Raw genomic sequence first — 17,813 nt, 5'->3', positions numbered from 1 at the left:
CCACTATACCCACCAGCCAATCAGAGCAAGTATGCAAATTAACCCAATCAAGATGGCGGCGACCACAGAGCTAGAGCGAGCAGGAGGCTTGGGTTGCCACGGGCGATGGAAGAAGCCAAGCTTCCTGCCTGCTCTGGCCAGCCCTGGCCTCCGCTCAAGGCTACAAAGTTTCAATTAGAGAAGATAAATAAATCCCAGATACCAGGGCCTCTGCTTGGGTCACAGGGAGGGGATGTGGGGGCACGTGGCCAGCCTGCAAACCACCACAAGACACCCATGCTGCCCCACACTCCAAGGGAACTCCACCCTGATCTGGGACATCCTTTAGGGCAAGCCAGCCAGATCCCACCCATGCACCAGGCCTCTATCCTATCTAATAAAAGAGTAATATGCAAATTGATTATCACTCCAACACACAAGATGGCTGCCCCCATGTGGACACAAGATGGCCACCACAAGATGGCCAGCAGAGGAGGGCAGTTGAGAAGGAGCAGGCCTGCAAGGGAGGGCAGCGGGGGCGATCAAGCCTGCAGGAGAGGGTATTTAGGGAAGACCAAGCTGGCAGAGGAGGGAAATTGTTGGCGACTGGGCCCATAGGGAAGGGCAGTTGGGGGGAACCAGGCCTGCAGGGGAGGGCAGTTAGGGGCAATTAGGCTGGTAGTAGAGTGGTTAGGGGGTGATCAGGCTGGCAGGCAGAAGCGGTTAGGGGCAATCAGGAAGTCAGGCAGGCAAGCAGTTGGGAGCCAGCAGTCCTGGATTGTGACAGAGATGTCCAACTGCCTGATCCTGGTAGGACTGGGCCTAAATGGGCAGTTGGACATCCCTCGAGGGGTCCCAGATTGGAGAGGGTGCAGGTTGGGCTGAGGGACACACACCTTTTTTGCATGAATTTCATGCACAGGGCCTCAAGCATATATATGTATATAATTAATCATGGTTTTTGTCCCTATTCAAGGGTGTCCTAAAGATTCCAATCTTTGAAAAGCTTTTTTATATGTATGCACAGGGTAGCCACATTGGATTGGATAATACTGCTTCAATGTTCTCTTAATTATCTGAAGCAATAATTATAATTTAAAACCTACAGTGACATCATTTATAAATTTATTTTTCTACTTCTCAAAATACCAAGTATAATTAGACACAATTACTGCTTAAAGATGATGAAGGCTTTGATTTCAGAAAGTTCCTTTTACCTCTTCACAGATAATTAAATGATCTATTTAGGCTATTGAAGGTGTCTGATTTAGGCTATTTGACTTTTTACATGTCATATCTATCTAATAAGGACAGATGCTCCCAGTAGGGGTTAGTCTTGTGTTGGCAATTCTTGTACCATCAAGGAAAAACTAGGGCTTTATTTTAAAGTCATTAATTGTGGAAGAATAAACTTAAAAATCAATTATTGTAACAAAACTAACTGGGTAATATTTGTCCCCTCTGTTATGTTTCCCCTCCAAACCTCCGAAGGCTAAATTGCTTGCTTAATACTCTCCAAAAGTGGACTATAAGTGGTAAAAATGAGCAATTATCTAAGTTCAGTTGCATATAATTTGGGGAAAATGTCATATTATTAGGTTTTAAAGTGAAAAACGTTGCCTGCAAAATTCAGTTTGAGGGGGAAAAAGCCAGGTAAGATAATTTTGTGCAAATCAGCCCCTTGCCTTAGCTGTGTTCTACATTGTGGGGATAACCGCCTGCTCTCTTGACTTAAAATAAGTTTTGCTCTCATTCCTCAGACTGAGCTAATCTTTTGCTCTCTAAACCAAGCACTTTATAATAAATGCAGACATGGAAATAAGATAAAACAGGAATCTACATATAATATCTTTGGCCTTGTTGACTTACAGTTGTCAACCTACTATAGGCAGTCAAACAAGCATAGCCCAGAAGACATGGACTTCCTATTGGAGGAGGACGGGGCTATGTGTGAGAAGCCACTGGGCTATGTGGGGTGCTTTCACCTCCCACATCTTAAACAACGGATCAAGAAAATGCTATGTAATTGCTACTCAAATGCAACCTCAAGGCAAGACTCTCAGACCCTTCTTCCCAACTAAATTGCCATCCAAGGATCCTTTCTATTAGGATTTGTAGCACCAGTTTTGGTTAGAAATCAGACTTTTTGGATTTTAGCTTATGGCACTTCCTGCCAGTAAAGCGTTGGACAGGTGGCCTTGACCAGGTCAGAATCTGTCCAGGCTTTGGTGTTCTCCTCACTGCAGTGAAGGGGTTGGATTACGGCGGTCACAAAGTTCACGCAGTAGGGACAGGAAGAAAGAAGTTGCTGTGCATAGTGGGGTCTACAGCAAAGTATTTGATCCAAAAATATGGCCAAGGCCCCATGTTGGCCAAACTAATCCTATGTGTAGAGATGACGATCTTTGGCTTAGATGATTTGTAAGGTCATGTCTAGTGCTAATGTTTCATAATTTGTTTTTAATCACTTTGCACATTTAGCCCCTTATTGCCTTGTGCTTATTTTCCTATATGCATTTTTCTCCTTTGCTTCTGAGGGAAACACTGGTATCAGCAAGTTTAGTTCTGTATCAGAGAGAAGAAAGCTGATCAGGGTAGAGTTTAAAGTCAATATTATGCACTGTGAAATGCTTTGTTTTCTGAAAGAAATTTTATCCTCATCCTTTGGCTTGTCACAATGTGCCTAACTTAACTTGAATTAGCATTTGTGTCTGTTTACGTTAGTATGCCAGTTGGTTTAATCCACAACAGCTAGCAAACGTTTTCCTTCATTAGTATCAAGATTTGTGTTATATGTCTGTACCTGTTTCATCAAAGCTGTTGATAAAATACTCAAGAATTTTGGGTAGTCATTGTGCCAACCTAAGTCACTATAGCCAACCTTTAATCCCCTTACCTATTTGTTTGTTTTCATCAACGAGTGGCTTTTTAACTTCACTGTCTTGGTTAGACCAAAACAAACAATACGTTTCATTCCTAAGGGACTTTGTACTGTGATTTCAGGTATATTTTCTCTGGTTTAATCCTTTCAAATCCCAGTAGGCAAACAGAGTAAGAGGAGGAGACAGATTCAGAGAGGTGCCCAGTTACAAATGTAGAACTTCCTTTCCAGTCTTCTCCCTGATCTCATTTCATTCACTCCTCATGTCATCCCACCAAATCCACCCTCATGGGGAGTAGGTGGGCTTGATCCAAGCAGATCTCTATAGAGCGGCTTAATTTTGTTTCCCTGTATCCTCCATCTGTGCCTTTTCTTTCTATGGCGGTCTTTTTCTCTTCACCTACACCTCCTCAGCTCTGCTCACCTGTTTGTTGTTTTGTATGAGACATTTTTGAGGAACTGGCAAGATAGCCGGTGCCCTCATGGAATTGCCCACTTGCTTCAGGACCACCACTCTGATGCTGACTCTTGCCCTCAGCACAATTCATCCAGGCTGCACTATGTTTATTCAGGAAGACCAGTTCGCTATCCAAACATTACAGCCCTTTCACTCATTCACTTTATTTTTAGAGCTTACAATGTCGGCCTCTTGGCTGAGCAATGGTGAAGAAAGACAGCTCTAACTCCCGAGGGCCCCTAGCCACTGAGGAAAATGAACATGCCTCCATGTAACTATGGATGATGCCCTTGGTGCCGCAGAACCCTTCAGGGGACACAGGAGAGGAAGGAAATTTTCCCAGGACTGGCGAAGGGGTACCGAAGGTGTCACTGAGGAACAGATATGTAAGCTGAGTCCTGGAGGATGTGTCTACCAGTGAGGGAGGCCGGGCAAAAGGCATTTCCTCAGCAGGACCAGGATGAAATAATGGGTAGTGGCGGCTACAAATTAGTTCATTCTTTATTGTCTTGAAACCCAAATCATGCTTATATTTTAATACAGAGTCTTAAGTGGCTTTAAAGAAGTGAGTAATAAGGGGATTTCATGAACCGTGGCAGGGAATTATTTTAACTAAAGGGTTTTGTAGCATCTCCTGAACAACATCTCCAAGGTGGCTTTCTTTTATTCTAGCTCAGTGGGTCCAAATCCAAATGCTTTTGGAATGACCTTTTGGGTCCTTTTTAGGTTGCTGCCACATCATGGTTTCTATTTCCAAGTTCTCACAGGACATGCCAGTGTTCATTGGTACCAATACATTTGCAAAGCTTGCAAACATTTGTTGGTGTTGATGAACCTTCCTTGTGCTTTATTTAAAAGAGCAACCCTTGCCAAAACCGGTTTGGCTCAATGGATAGAGCGTCGGCTTGGGGACTGAAAGGTCCCAGGTTCGATTCCGGTCAAGGGCATGTACCCTGGTTGCGGGCATATCCCCAGTAGGGGGTGTGCAAGAGGCAGCTGATCGATGATTCTCTCTCATCGATGTTTCTAACTCTCTATCCCTCTCTCTTTTTCTCTGTACAAAATCAATAAAATATATTTTTTTAAAAAGTGCTTTATAAAAGAGCGACCCTTTTATTGCCTGCTTCTATTTTTCCATCAACAGCGATTCCCATGCCTCTGGGCCTATTCTGTCTCATTTTGTGACATTTAATGAATGTTAGAACTGGCTTTGCAAGTGCATTGTCTTAATCTTGTTGCCTGCAGTGAGATGCTTTTAATATATTCTCCACATGTGAACTGTGTTTTCCTTTAGCTTTTCTTTAATTTCCATGTGGTTAATCCCCTTCTCCTGCAGGGAGCCTCGATATTTATAGATTTCCCCCTTTCCACTCTATCTTCAATAATTTCCTTTTTTACATTCAGTGAACACATCCATCACAATAAATGGTCTTTTCCCTATTAGTATTGATGTGCATTTATATAACCCAGGATCCCTTTTTATATATTGCTGTTAATGTTCATGGTAATTTTCAGTAGCTTGGGAAGCTGGGTATTAGAGTTGGCACAGAGTTTCAAGTCATGATGCCAGGTTTCAAGTTTATTACTAAGTCAAAACCAAGGTTATCTGTTTTTTTTTTTTTTCTTAATTGGTCCAATATAAAATGAGAGAATTAAATAAGAATCTCTAAATTATTCCTCATTTCATTAAAATATTCTTGACTTGATAGCCCTTTTACTCAACAAAAGATGCAAAATATTCTCATTATCAGTGCCGAATATTTTCATATTCAAAAGCTCTATTTTATAAATTTTTATAGCCCCTAGTAGATTTAAGTAGAGGGTTGAGTGATAAGCAGTTAACATTGGTCAAACTTAGAGGCTATCTCAACTTATTTTAGCAGAGTCTACAATAAAATAGTTTTAAAATTTTTATATTCTTTCTATACTTCATTTATATTCTTTTCTACAAGGTATTTTTTTTTTCCTATCACTATGCATGTCACCAGATGTAGGAAAGGATATAATTGGCAGGACTTGTACTGTTGTTTATTTATTTTTATTGCTTTTATGGCTTGTGTAGTTTTCTCAGAAAATATTTCAAAGTAGCACTGTGTGCTTCTGAGAGCTTCCTGAACCAGTCATTCTGTTGAAAGACAGTCTTGCGCCAACCACTTTGATTGTTCAGCAAGCTGGGCAGATATCAGTGGCATTTCCATGATTACAGTAGTATATGCTTTTTCATTTCATAACTGAACCACGTGAAGTGGGAGATCTTGATAGCATTTAATATTTGTTTCAAAACCCTACATCTTTGTTACATCTTTCTGTAGTATATCCTGTATGTTAAAAATATTTCTTTTTGATTATTTTAGAAATTCTTGTTTCTGTTTATGGCTTTTGTAACTTTTTTGGTAATGCCAATATAATTTTAAATAATCAGTTAATTTCTGTTTTTTAGGATTCAATCATCTTTACATATTTTATTAAATTATGGGTCTGTAAGCCTAATTTTTTCTCATCAATTATAAAGTATTCCTAGGGCCTCTGTGACTCCTGTTAGGCCACTGAGTAGACAATAATAAAACAGATTTTAATTTATAAATTTTAATTCCATCCTTTTAAAGAGTGAGATTAAGAAATGTTAAAATCCACTCATCATAATTAACCATGTTTCCTTTTTGTTTAAGACATTTTTGGCAGCATTTTCTTCGGCAGGCAGGAAAATGTCAAAACGTGGTAATTACCCCTCCTTGTGTATGTGTCAGGGTGTGTGTCCGCATACAGTGTTGACTGGTTTCATCACTTGATTCCAAATGCCTTTGGCTGTTTCAAAATTCAAATTTACCCTTAAAGGGGAAAAAAAAGTCATTTCTACTGAGGATACTCAAAAGAATTGGCGGCCTGGGCCTCACAGAACTGGATGGAAGATTAAAACAGAAGAAGAACTAGGCTTGGGAATTCGGAAGGACCTTCAAAGTACAGGAGGCAAACACAGCGGGGGGTCACACCACAAAGCAATGCGGTTCAGGCTGTCCCTTCTAGCTTGGCCCGATTAGACTTACCCCAATGGGTACCAATTGGCCATGGAGTCTTGTATCACTTCCTTTAGACACCATAGTCCCAGGTGTGAGTGTTGGTGCAAATTGAGCCGGTGTGCCTTGCACCCTGAGTGAGGATGTGTGAATCCTTTAGGAAGCAGAACAGTTTCCCGACCAAATTTACTCAAGATTTCCCCACAGCTGTCCATCACAAGTTTGTTTACATTAAACATTGATAATATAGGTGCAACGTGGAAGTATTTTAATGAGTTAAAATGAGCATGAGTTACTTTTGTACTTCACAAAGTAGACTACAGAATCATTATAAAAAAGAGACAGCTGGTTTTCTTTCAAGTTCCCGGCACAGAGTTAGCACCTGCGCTATGATCTGGGGAAGCCACCTAGATGCTGCTGCACCCAGCTCGCTGCTCCTCACTCTCCCAGCTGGAGACTCTGTGCGGTAACTTCCACACGGTGTGAGTTGGTGGGAGAAATCAGGTAAGAAGGAGAAAGAAACTGTAGTGAAATGTGCACACATTCCTTTCCCCCTCTCATCATCAGGAGAGCGCCACTCACATCTCCAGGTTAGCTCACGTCTGATTCAGACAGGAGCAAGTCCGCGGAAAATAATCAAAACAAAATAACAGCAACGAAAAACAAAGCTGGAAAGGCAGGTGCTCTGCTTTGTCACCTCTGGGGGAGCCGCTGGGTGTGCCCAGTGCTAGTTGAAAAGTGTGAGCTTAGGTAAACGAGGAGGAAACACTTCCCCTCATTTTCTTCTCAGCATAAAGGGAGGAACAAGGCAAGGGGAAATATAGATAAGTAAGTATAGTCATTGTCTCCTTAGGCTAGCTGGTGATGAGGTGCTGATGCATCTTTATCTAACTGGCTGTTCTTGAAATAGGTTCAACCCTACCACCTTCTCCCATTTATTCACTCACTTCTATTTTCCTGTTAATGTTCTTTTTAGGGGGGGTCATCTCTATCCTGGTGAAGGACCCAATGTTCAGGCTAGCAAAACTTGGTGTTGTATGCTCATTAATTTTCTTGTATTTTCGTGCAGGAAGTGGGGAAATGCTGTTTACGCCCATTTTTGCAATTAGAACCTGTCTTCTGTGAGAGCCGAGGGAGTTCCTGTTTGATGATGAGTCCCGGTCTCACCCAGAGCCCTTAGCAGTTGCATGTACTGCCTGCCCTGGTGGATGTGCAGAGCCCTCGAGCCCCTGAAGCTGCAGCTGCGGGTGACATTTTGAGATGCTTCTGGAAGTGCTTCTCGCCTCACCTTAGAGCAGTGGTTCTCGGGCTTCCGCTGCATTGCAATCACCTGGAAGGCTTGTTAAACCAGGGCTTTTTGAGGACTGCACTTGGAGAGGGCGACTCAGCATGAGAAGTGGCCTGAGAATTTGCATATCCAACAAGTTCCCAGGTGCTGTGGCTGATGCTGCTGGTCCCGTGAACACACTTCCAGAGCCACTGGGATGGTTCGCTGCAGCAGGTACATAAACAATCACCCTAAGCGAAATAGAGAACCGGTGCAGTGAGATATTGAATTAACGTTTGTTAAATATCACAGGGCGCAGAGTATTATGGGGGGTTTGGGAACTGTTTCAGGGAAGTGTATACAATTTCTGCTACCTAGGCTCTTAATATTAACTGTAGGGCAGTGTTTTGGTTTTCCAAGTAATTGGAAAAATCCCACAGAGAATGTTATTTAACAAAATTCCTTCCCCTGTTGTTTAAAATAGTAGCTTTTAAGAACACGGCCTGAGTTTGGTCTAGGGTAGTGGTCGGCAAACTCATTCAACAGTGTCAAATATCAACAGTACAACGATTGAAATTTCTTTTGAGAGCCTAATTTTTTAAACTTAAACTTCTAACACCACTTTTTCAAAGTAGACTCTCCCAGGCCGTGGTATTTTGTGAAAGACCCACACTCAAGGGGCCAAAAAGCCGCATGTGTCTCGAGAGCCGCACGGGTCTAGGGAACCAAATAATTGGATTATCTCAGCTCTGTCATTTGGGCAAATTGTTTATCCTCTGGGATGAACCAGTCTTCAGCTTGTTGATCTGTCTCCTGTATATACGTTTTCTATTTCTTTACCTCATGTTCTTTATTTTCTTCACTCTGTTTCTTTGACTTTAATTTGCTAATTTTCTTTGAACTTCGTGTGAAATAAAAGCTTAGATTATTGATTATTAGCATTTTGTCTTTTCTAATATATACACTTAAGTCTATAAATGTTCCTCTACACATAGTTTTAGTAGCCTCCACTGAGTTTTGATGTGTATTATTTTTATTTTAAGTTTCAAGTATATTCTATTTCTTGATTTTATGAGTTATATAGAAATATACCAGTTCATTTGTTAACACATGGGGGTTATTTGATGTCTTTGAGACTAAGGTTCTTTATCTTTAAAATATAGTAAGTTTCTGAGAGGAATGAATTAGCTAATGTTACCAAAATGCTTAGTACAATGTCTGGCAAAGTTAATTTTCAACAGATGATAAGATAGCTATTACTATTTTTTTGTGTGTGATCCAGGGGTCTAAAGTAGAAAACTTATAAAACTTACCGTCCTATAAAATGCTTTGGATTAGAAAGAATACCTAATTTCTATCCACACTATATCTGAAGCACCCCTAATGTTTGTATTTTACAGATTTACTCTATGGAAAGTTTTTGACTTTCCATAGGGTAAATTTAGCTATTCTTTTCCAAGACCCACTTTCCTGCTGATGTTATTGTATAGGAAAGGCCATGAAAAGACCGATTCTAATTTTTATTTAAGTTGCTTTTTACCCCAGAATCTAAGATTATACATATTTATTTTGGAAAAATTTAGATGCATTTAAATTCTACATGTATATTTAATATAGTATTATTTTAACAAAACATTGAGCAATTAATGTTGTATCTTAACATTTGTTAGTGTCTTGTATTATAATTGAGGGACTATGATTACAGTTTTTGTTGTAGTTGCTTTTGACCTACCAGATTGATTTTATGACTCACAAGTGGATCATATTCCATAGCTTTGGAAAATGCTGACTTGCATGTAGCATGGTTATTTCCTGGGTCTGGCAGGCGCTATGTAGGGTTCTGTGAACCAGGAAGGTGGACAAATGGTTATTAGGAAAGTATTTAACTAGAGTCACAGTGTTTGAAATGGCTTGTCTTTAGCCTCTTTGCTTTCCTTCTGGTAAATCTCTCTGACCACCTGCTTCTATTCCATGCCTCCTGCTACAATAAGATCCCCAATATGGATAACATTTGGTAATTATAGTTTTAATTCAGAGGTTTAGGGCACACTTTTTAAAATAAATATATATATATATATATATATATATATATATATGTTGATTGATTTTTTACAGAGAGGAAAGGAGAGGGATAGAGAGTTAGAAACATCGATGAGGGAGAATCATCGACCAGCTGCCTCCTGCACACCCCCCACCGGGATGTGCCCGCAACCAATGTACATGCCCTTGACCAGAATTGAACCCGGGACCTTTCAGTCTGCAGGCTGACGCTCTATCCACTGAGCCAAACCGGTCTTAGCAGGGCACACTTTTATGGGTGAGCAATTCAAGTGGTTCTGAGTAATTTCAAACACTTTTCTTCAGGACTGTCTCATTTACAGTCTTCCCAAAGCCAGTGGAGATTCAGTAAAACCTCGGTATAATGGACTAATTAGGGCGAGGTGTATACATTAAAGCCAAAAATCCATTATATAATAAAATAGGTTTTCCGAATGGGTATGTTAAAAAATTGACACGTTAGTTAACCTGCTTTTACTTACGTAGACACATCTGTATAATTAAAATTAAGTATGTATGAAAAGTTTAGTTTCTCGGAAAAGTTTCCTGTACGTATTACCGTAATTTTAAATTTATACTGAAAAGGTCTAGTAAGTGTGTGCATTCACCAGTCACTGCCAGTAAATGAATGTACATGGCTGAGGCGTGGCTTAGTGCCCGTGGGACTGTCAGTTTGCAGGTGTTGTAACTGCTGCAGACAATCATGCCACACCATGGGATAATAGGACCAATCACTGCTCTCAATGAGGTGTGATCACATGCTAATCATTTGCAGAACATTGTTTACTGGTGACTCCTGGATTTAAATATTTGGACCATAGTGTAGACATGTAATATTTATGTCGATGAAATTACTACGATGTTTTTTCTAACATATGGCCTATTCATTGAAGTTTGCTAAAAATAACAGTGAATTCATAACAAAAAATAATCTATTAACTTAAATATTAGACAATCTTGGTTAATTTTCACATTTTACATACAGACTGGAAATTTTATCCATTAAATCTGAAGTCCTTGAAATCAAGGTCTGCAAAATTGAGGGTCTGCTGTATTCACATAGTCCAGTGGTCGGCAAACTGTGGCTCATGAGCCACATGTGGCTCTTTGGCCTCTTGAGTGTGGCTCTTCCACAAAATATCACGGCCTGGATGAGTCTATTTGAAGAAATGGTGTTAGAAGAAGTTTAAGTTTAAAAAATTTGGCTCTCAAAAGAAATTTCAATCATTGTACTGTTGATATTTAGCTCTGTTGAATAATGAGTTTGCTGACCACTGACCTAGTCCAATGCAGGAACTGGTCCCAAAGCAAGGACTTTGTCTAGTTGATGTAATTCACTCAAAAATTTTGGGAGAGATGTTTGGTATAATAATCTGTTTCCCAAGTTGTTGGTTTTTTTTGTTTTGTTTGTATTTTTAATTAAGTTTTCTCAAAATGTTTACTATTTGAAAAAAAAAAAAATTACCCAGCTGATTCTAAGTGTAGCCAGAGTTAGAGCCACTTGAGAAATTTCACTTTTCTTTCTTGACCAGCTTCTCCCCAGAAATGACTCTCCCCTACATGACCATGTTAAGAGATGTTGCTTTTTATTTTAATGTGAAAAGTTGACGTAAGTGGAGCCATTTAAAAGTAGCGCTAGGGCAGCCATTTCAGAGCAACTCCTTGCTCGTCTTATTCCTGAAACCTTTGGAATGTTTGAACAGACAAAATAACCTTGGGACTGGGCCATACCAACATTGTATTTCAAACAACTATTTGCAAAGCTAATAGGAAAGCAGACATTCCGACCACTGAGCTGAAAATAAAAGACATTCTTTAGAATTAGCACCACCACATATAGCTAAACAATAACTTGGTTTATTTGCACCTACAGAAATTCCTCTCTTTTATTAATGTAAATATTTCCTTTCCCTTTTTCATAAAACCACCTTGCATTTACTCCCTAAGTTAAACACTATAGGGGTTTCTACTTAATTAGTTATTTTCCAGTGCTTCTTGAATAGTTATTTTTTAAAAGTTTCAAATAAACACTTGTTGCCTCTTATTTTTAGGTTAATACTACTTTCAGGGACAAGACTTAAATTGCAATGCCCTCTCACCCCCACCCCCTTGTATGTATATGTTAACATATAGTTATCATATGAACCAGCAATTCTACTCCTAGTTGTATACTTAAATAAATTGAAAATAGGTGTTAAACAAACACTTGCACAAGAATGTAATATTGTGATTTATGATAAGGAAAGTATATTTGGTCTTCATCCCTGTTTGCAGTTCAGAGCTAAAACCTTGGAAATTTCCTAAGTTAGGAGAGCAACAAAGGTGTCTTGTTCTGTTAATCAGGTGGCTATTGGAAAGCACCTAAGGATGGGTGCTGGTTATACCCCTTGGCCTCCTAGGAGGAAAGCAGGGCTAAAGATACAATCAATCAACAGCCAGTGATTTAATCAATCATACCTATGTATTGAAGCCTCCACTAAAAACCCAAAGGAAAGGGCTGAGAGAGCCTCCAGGTTGGTGAACATGTGGAGATTTGGGAGAGTGGCATGCTGGGAGAGGGCATGGAAGCTCCTGCGCTTTCCCCGTACCTTCTCCTATGTTTGCGTCCCATCCATCTGGCTATTCCTCAGTTATATTCCTTCATAACAAACTGGTGATTTACTGAGTAAAACGTTTCTCTGAGTTCTGTGAGCTGCGCTGGCAATTTAATCCAACCCAACTTATTTATATATTGTCCCTAGCTGTTTTAGTCCTATAAAAGCAGAATTCTATAGTTGAGAAACACTGTAAAGCTCCCAATACCAAAAGTATTTACTATCTGATCCTTTACCAAAGAATTTGCCAGCTTCTACTTTGTGCATGCCTCAATTTCAGATGAATTATGTTGTATAAGTTATATGACATATTGCATATTATCTAGTTATATATTGTGTAAGCTGTTGAATAACTACTCACTACAAAAAAATATAGATATGAAAGAAGTATCTCTAGGGCAGTCAAAAATGAGATTGAAAGAGAGAAGGCTAGTAGAAGCTTCAACTTAGCAAAAACTTTCTTATTCTATCACAATTTAAACAGAAAGCTCTTAATGCTCAAAATCATGAAGATATGGGAAAGAATCAAAATAATCAAGAATTATAGTTAATAAAACTGAAGACAGAAGACAGAAAGATGTTTATGAGGACCAGGGCCTTTTCCAGCAGAAAGTGAGAAAGCAGAAGGAAGATGAAAAGGACAGAAAAGGAAGACTCAATTTATATAGTCATCAGAAGGGCACAAAGGTCAGGAATGGCTGCCTGATGACAAGGCCACTGATTTAGATAAATAATCATCTTTTGTTATCACTCATGACTGGAGCAATAGTTCATTCAACAACATTTAGTGACTTTTTCAGAATCATGATCTCAATATTTACAGAGAAGCAAACAACATACAATGGACAAAAGAGATGTTTCTTAATTAGGTGTTTTGAAACACACACACACACACACACACACACACACACACACATACAAACATTGTCATATGATAAGGCAACCAAAAAATATTCAGCTGACATTGTAGGGATAAAAGTATTCTAAAAGTGTTTAAGGCAGCTAATTAATAATTTTTTCTCAATTTTTTAACATTTATGATTTTTATCACCTTTTAAAACTATATTATAATTTATTTTTTTCATTTTAAATATGTATTTTGTATCTAATACTACATATCTATTGCTAATAGCATATAGTATTCTGTATCAAATATTCTATATATAATTTGTATTCATTTTATATTTTTATAAGAACATTATTTTATAATTTTATTCATTTTATATTAATTTATATTTTATATTACTCAGTAAAGGCTAAATCTGTAGTTTCCTTTGTATTTTGTGGGTAGAAGATTCTCAGTCACTGACCATTTTACATACCTAGTAAGTTAAATAAGGCAAAATTTGAGGAAATAAAATAAAAAAATTTAAAATCCTTGAGCAACATTTAGCTTATAATTCATTGAAGTGAACAGAAATTGCTCACACAGTTTCCAAAGCCTTGATGAATGTCATAAACAGGATTTAAATGTGAGATTAGCTAATGTAAGTAGCAATTAGAATTAGAATTAGATTTAACTTGTGCATTTGGAGTTACGATGGAAAGCTCTTATGGGGACTTTCTTATTGCACACATAAAGAAATATAAGGAAAAGAAAGGAATTGCATTTTCCTGTGGTGTGTTATTTGTAAGATCCTCAGGGAGCAAGCGAATAGATGAGTAACGTGAAAGGAAACTAGATAGAGGATTTAATTATTTCAAAATTGCCCCATTTTATTTTTCAATCAGAAATAACTACAGGAGCCTTTATTTAAAAAAAAAAAAGAGATTACTTTTTCTAGGGAAAATGGCAACAAATATAGCAAATAACTAATAAATAACTTTTTAACCTCATTTAGAGGTCGTCATTGTGAAGAGTCAGGTTATGTTTTTTTGTTTGTTTATTTTTAAAATATATTTTATTGATTTTTTACAGAGAGGAAGGGAGAGGGATAGAGAGTTAGAAACATCGATGAGAGAGAAACACCGATCAGCTGCCTCTTGCACACCCCCTACTGGGGATGTGCCTGCAACCAAGGTACATGCCCCTGACCGGAATCGAACCAGGGACCTTTCAGTCTACAGGCCACTACTCCATCCATTGAGCCAAACCGGTTTCGGCAAATCAGGTTATGTTTTGATTCCCATCTAGCCTTTGATTTCTGTTTTGTTCCCTAAAGAACAATAACATGGTGATTTGGGAAAGACTGTATTTCTGGGCAAATTTTATGGTTATGGGGGCCATCACACTTCAGCATTTACTTCCAGGTGCAAAATTTGCTTCGCTCTTACCCACACCTATCTTTGCCTTCTATCATTGATAGAAGAATATGAAATCTCAGCGCAGAACCTCAGTCCCACAGAAATGAGTGAGACGAGATCCTCAGAGTCCATCTCTTTTCAAACCCTCCTTTTCCAGATTAGGAGAGAGGCCCAGGGAGGTGAGAGCTTCTTCCAAAGCCCTGGCTTCTGTTTGTAGAGATGAAACTAGAAGGACACCCCCTGGCGTTTCCCATCACACTTTCCTGCTTATTATCTCTTATGTGCTGTTTTTTTTAACATCGATTTAGAATCCTGGCACTTTAAATCACACCCACAAAGCATACCCTTCAGGCAGTCTGATGAAATAGCCTATTATAAGACATCTGAGAAAAATCATCCACTATCTTCTCAGACGTTTCTCAAAACAACATTTATTGAAAGCAAATAAAATGAAACAGCAAGAAATAGCCAGATCAACTTTTCAAAGTAAAGATTTTGTGATTTACTGGGTTTAATTCTTGGTTTTATTGTAACCTCACTTTGATACATATCATGAACTACAGTGGTAGAACTGAAGCCACTTTTAAAAGACAAATTTCAAAATAGCTTTATGAAGATACTAGAGGCCCAGTGCACAAATTTGTGCATGGGTGGGGTCCAGCTGGTCTGATCAGGAAGGGGAGGAGGGAAGGGGGCTATCAGGGGTGGGGCTGGCTGGGTAGAGGGATTGTGGGTGGTTGGCCAGCTGCCCCTAACCCCTGGTCGAACTCTCAATCAAGGAGACAATTTGCATATTAGCCTTTTATTATCTTCTAGAGGCCTGGTGCACAAAATTCATAGATGGGGTGGGGGTTGTCCCTCAGCCCAGCCTGCACCCTCTCCAATCTTGGACACCTCAAGGGATATCCGATTGCACTTTAGGCCCGATCCTACCAGAATCAGGTCTAAAGGTACAGTCGGACATCCCTCTCACAATCCAGGATTTATGGTTCCCAACTGCTTGCCTGCCTGCCTTCCTGATTCCCCCTAACTGCTTCTGCCTGCCAGCCTGATCACCCCCTAACCACTCCCCTGCCAGCCTGATTGAAGCCTTACTGCTCCCCTGCCATCCTGTTTGCCCCTAACTGCCCTCCCTTGTAGGCCTGGTCCCTCCCAACTACCCACCCTGCTGGCCATCTTGTGTCCACATGGGGGCAGCTATCTTGTGTGTTGGAGTGATGGTCAATTTACATATTACTCTTTTATTAGAAAAGATAATAAGAAAAGTGTAATATGCTAATTAGACCAGACAGCAGAATGACCTTCCAGATGTCCTTTCGGACGACTTCTGGATGAAGCCGGGGCTGTGAGAGCTAAGGCAATGGCTGAGGCAAGCTGCTGTGGCTGCGAGGGCAGAGCCCCTTGCATAAATTTTAAGTACTTTGGGCCTCTAGTATAGGACAATTCATATACATTTAAATTTATCTATTTAAAGTATATAGTTCACTGTTTTTATTATATTCACAGAGCTGTGAAAACATCACCACAATCTAATTTTAGAACATTTTCATCAACCCCAAAAGAAATCCCATTTCCACTAGCAGTCATTCTCTATTCCTGCCCATGAACCTCCTCCTAGGAAACCATGAATGATCTTTGTGTCTGTATAGATTTATCTGTTCTAGACATTTCATACAAATGGAATCATACCATATGTGGTCTTTTATGTCTGGCTCTGGTTTCTTTCACTTAGTAAGGCACTTTCAAGGTTCATCTATGTTATAGCAGATATAAATACATCATTCCCTTTTATGGCTATATATTCCATTGTGTACGTATGTATGCGTATTTATTAAATAAATATACATTTTATTTATCCATTTATTGGTTGTTGAATATTTGGATGATTTCCACTATTTGGCTATTAAGAATAAGGCTGCTATGAACATTCATGAACAGGTTTTTGTGTGGCATATGTTTTCATTTCTCTTGAGTATAAACCTAGAAGTAGAATTGCTGGATCATAAAGAAACTGTATGTTTACCATTTTGAGGAGCTGAGCACCACACTGTTTTCCAAAGTGACTGCACTATATCCACATCCTTATCTAATCATCCACCAACCATGTCTTGGCTTTTATCAATAATGCTGCAATGAACATAAGGGTACATATAACTTTACAAATAGCTGTTTTCATATTTTTAAAGTAAATATCCATAAGAAGGACTGCTGGATCATCTGCTAGTTCTATTTTTAATCTTTTGAGAAACCTCCATAGTTTTCCATCAACATCGACTATTGGTGCCTACAGAGAATCCCCTGCATTCCACACAGTCATCTTACCCCCATCGGGGAAGCCCTTGGCTACCAGAGTCAATCACTCGAGCCAATAGAGTCACTCTTTGTTTTTCTTCTGTCTGTTGGTTCAGTAGCATAAGGAGTACAAAAGGACCTGATGCCACTCTCATCTTACAATTCAATGGAAATTTTTTTTTAAATCCTCGCTCAAGCATATGTTTTTATTGACATTTTTAGAGGAAGAGGAAGGAAGGGAGGGAGAAAGGGAGAGAAAGAAGAGAGAGAGAAATAGGTTGCTTCCCATACCCACCTGAAACATAGGTATGTGCCATAACTGGGAATTGAACCTGCAACCTTTTGGTACACAGGGTGACGATCCAACCAACTGAACCACCAGGCCAGGACTCAATGGAACCATTCTTATGTCCCTGGTGGAAGCATTCCACTTGATAGCCTAGGCCTCTAAACCAGCAGCGGTCAAAGTTGCTGGGAAGGGAAGAAAAAATTCTGCAATGGATTATTATTTATACAGGGTATGGCAAAGTAGGTTTACAATTGTTCATATGGAAAATAATTCAATAATTATAAATAATAATACAAGAATAAACTGTATATAAACTGTATTTCATATACTCACCCTGTATAGTGAGAAGAACCACTTTTTAAAAATATATCTTATTGATTTTTTTTTTTTTTTTTTTTTTTTTTTTTACAGAGAGGAAGGGAGAAGGATAGAGAGTTAGAAACATCGATGAGGGAGAAATATCAAACATCGATTTGGCTGCCTCCTGCACACTCCGTACTGGGGATGTGCCTGCAACCAAGATACATGCCCTTGACCAGAATTGAACCTTTGACTCTTGAGCCCACAGGCTGATGCTCTATCCATTGAGCCAAACCAGTTAGGGCTAGAAGAACCACTTTTATTTTTATCCTTTGATTCCCAGCTCCATGTTCTCTAGCTAGGGTCAAGATAGCACCATATAAAATCTCTGATTCAAGACATATACTTTATCCTATAAAACAGAACTCCATCCTTTCA

Source organism: Pipistrellus kuhlii, unplaced genomic scaffold (assembly GCF_014108245.1).
Source record: "Pipistrellus kuhlii isolate mPipKuh1 unplaced genomic scaffold, mPipKuh1.p scaffold_m20_p_4, whole genome shotgun sequence".
Lineage (NCBI taxonomy): Eukaryota > Metazoa > Chordata > Mammalia > Chiroptera > Vespertilionidae > Pipistrellus > Pipistrellus kuhlii.
This window is presented reverse-complemented; position numbering follows the sequence as displayed.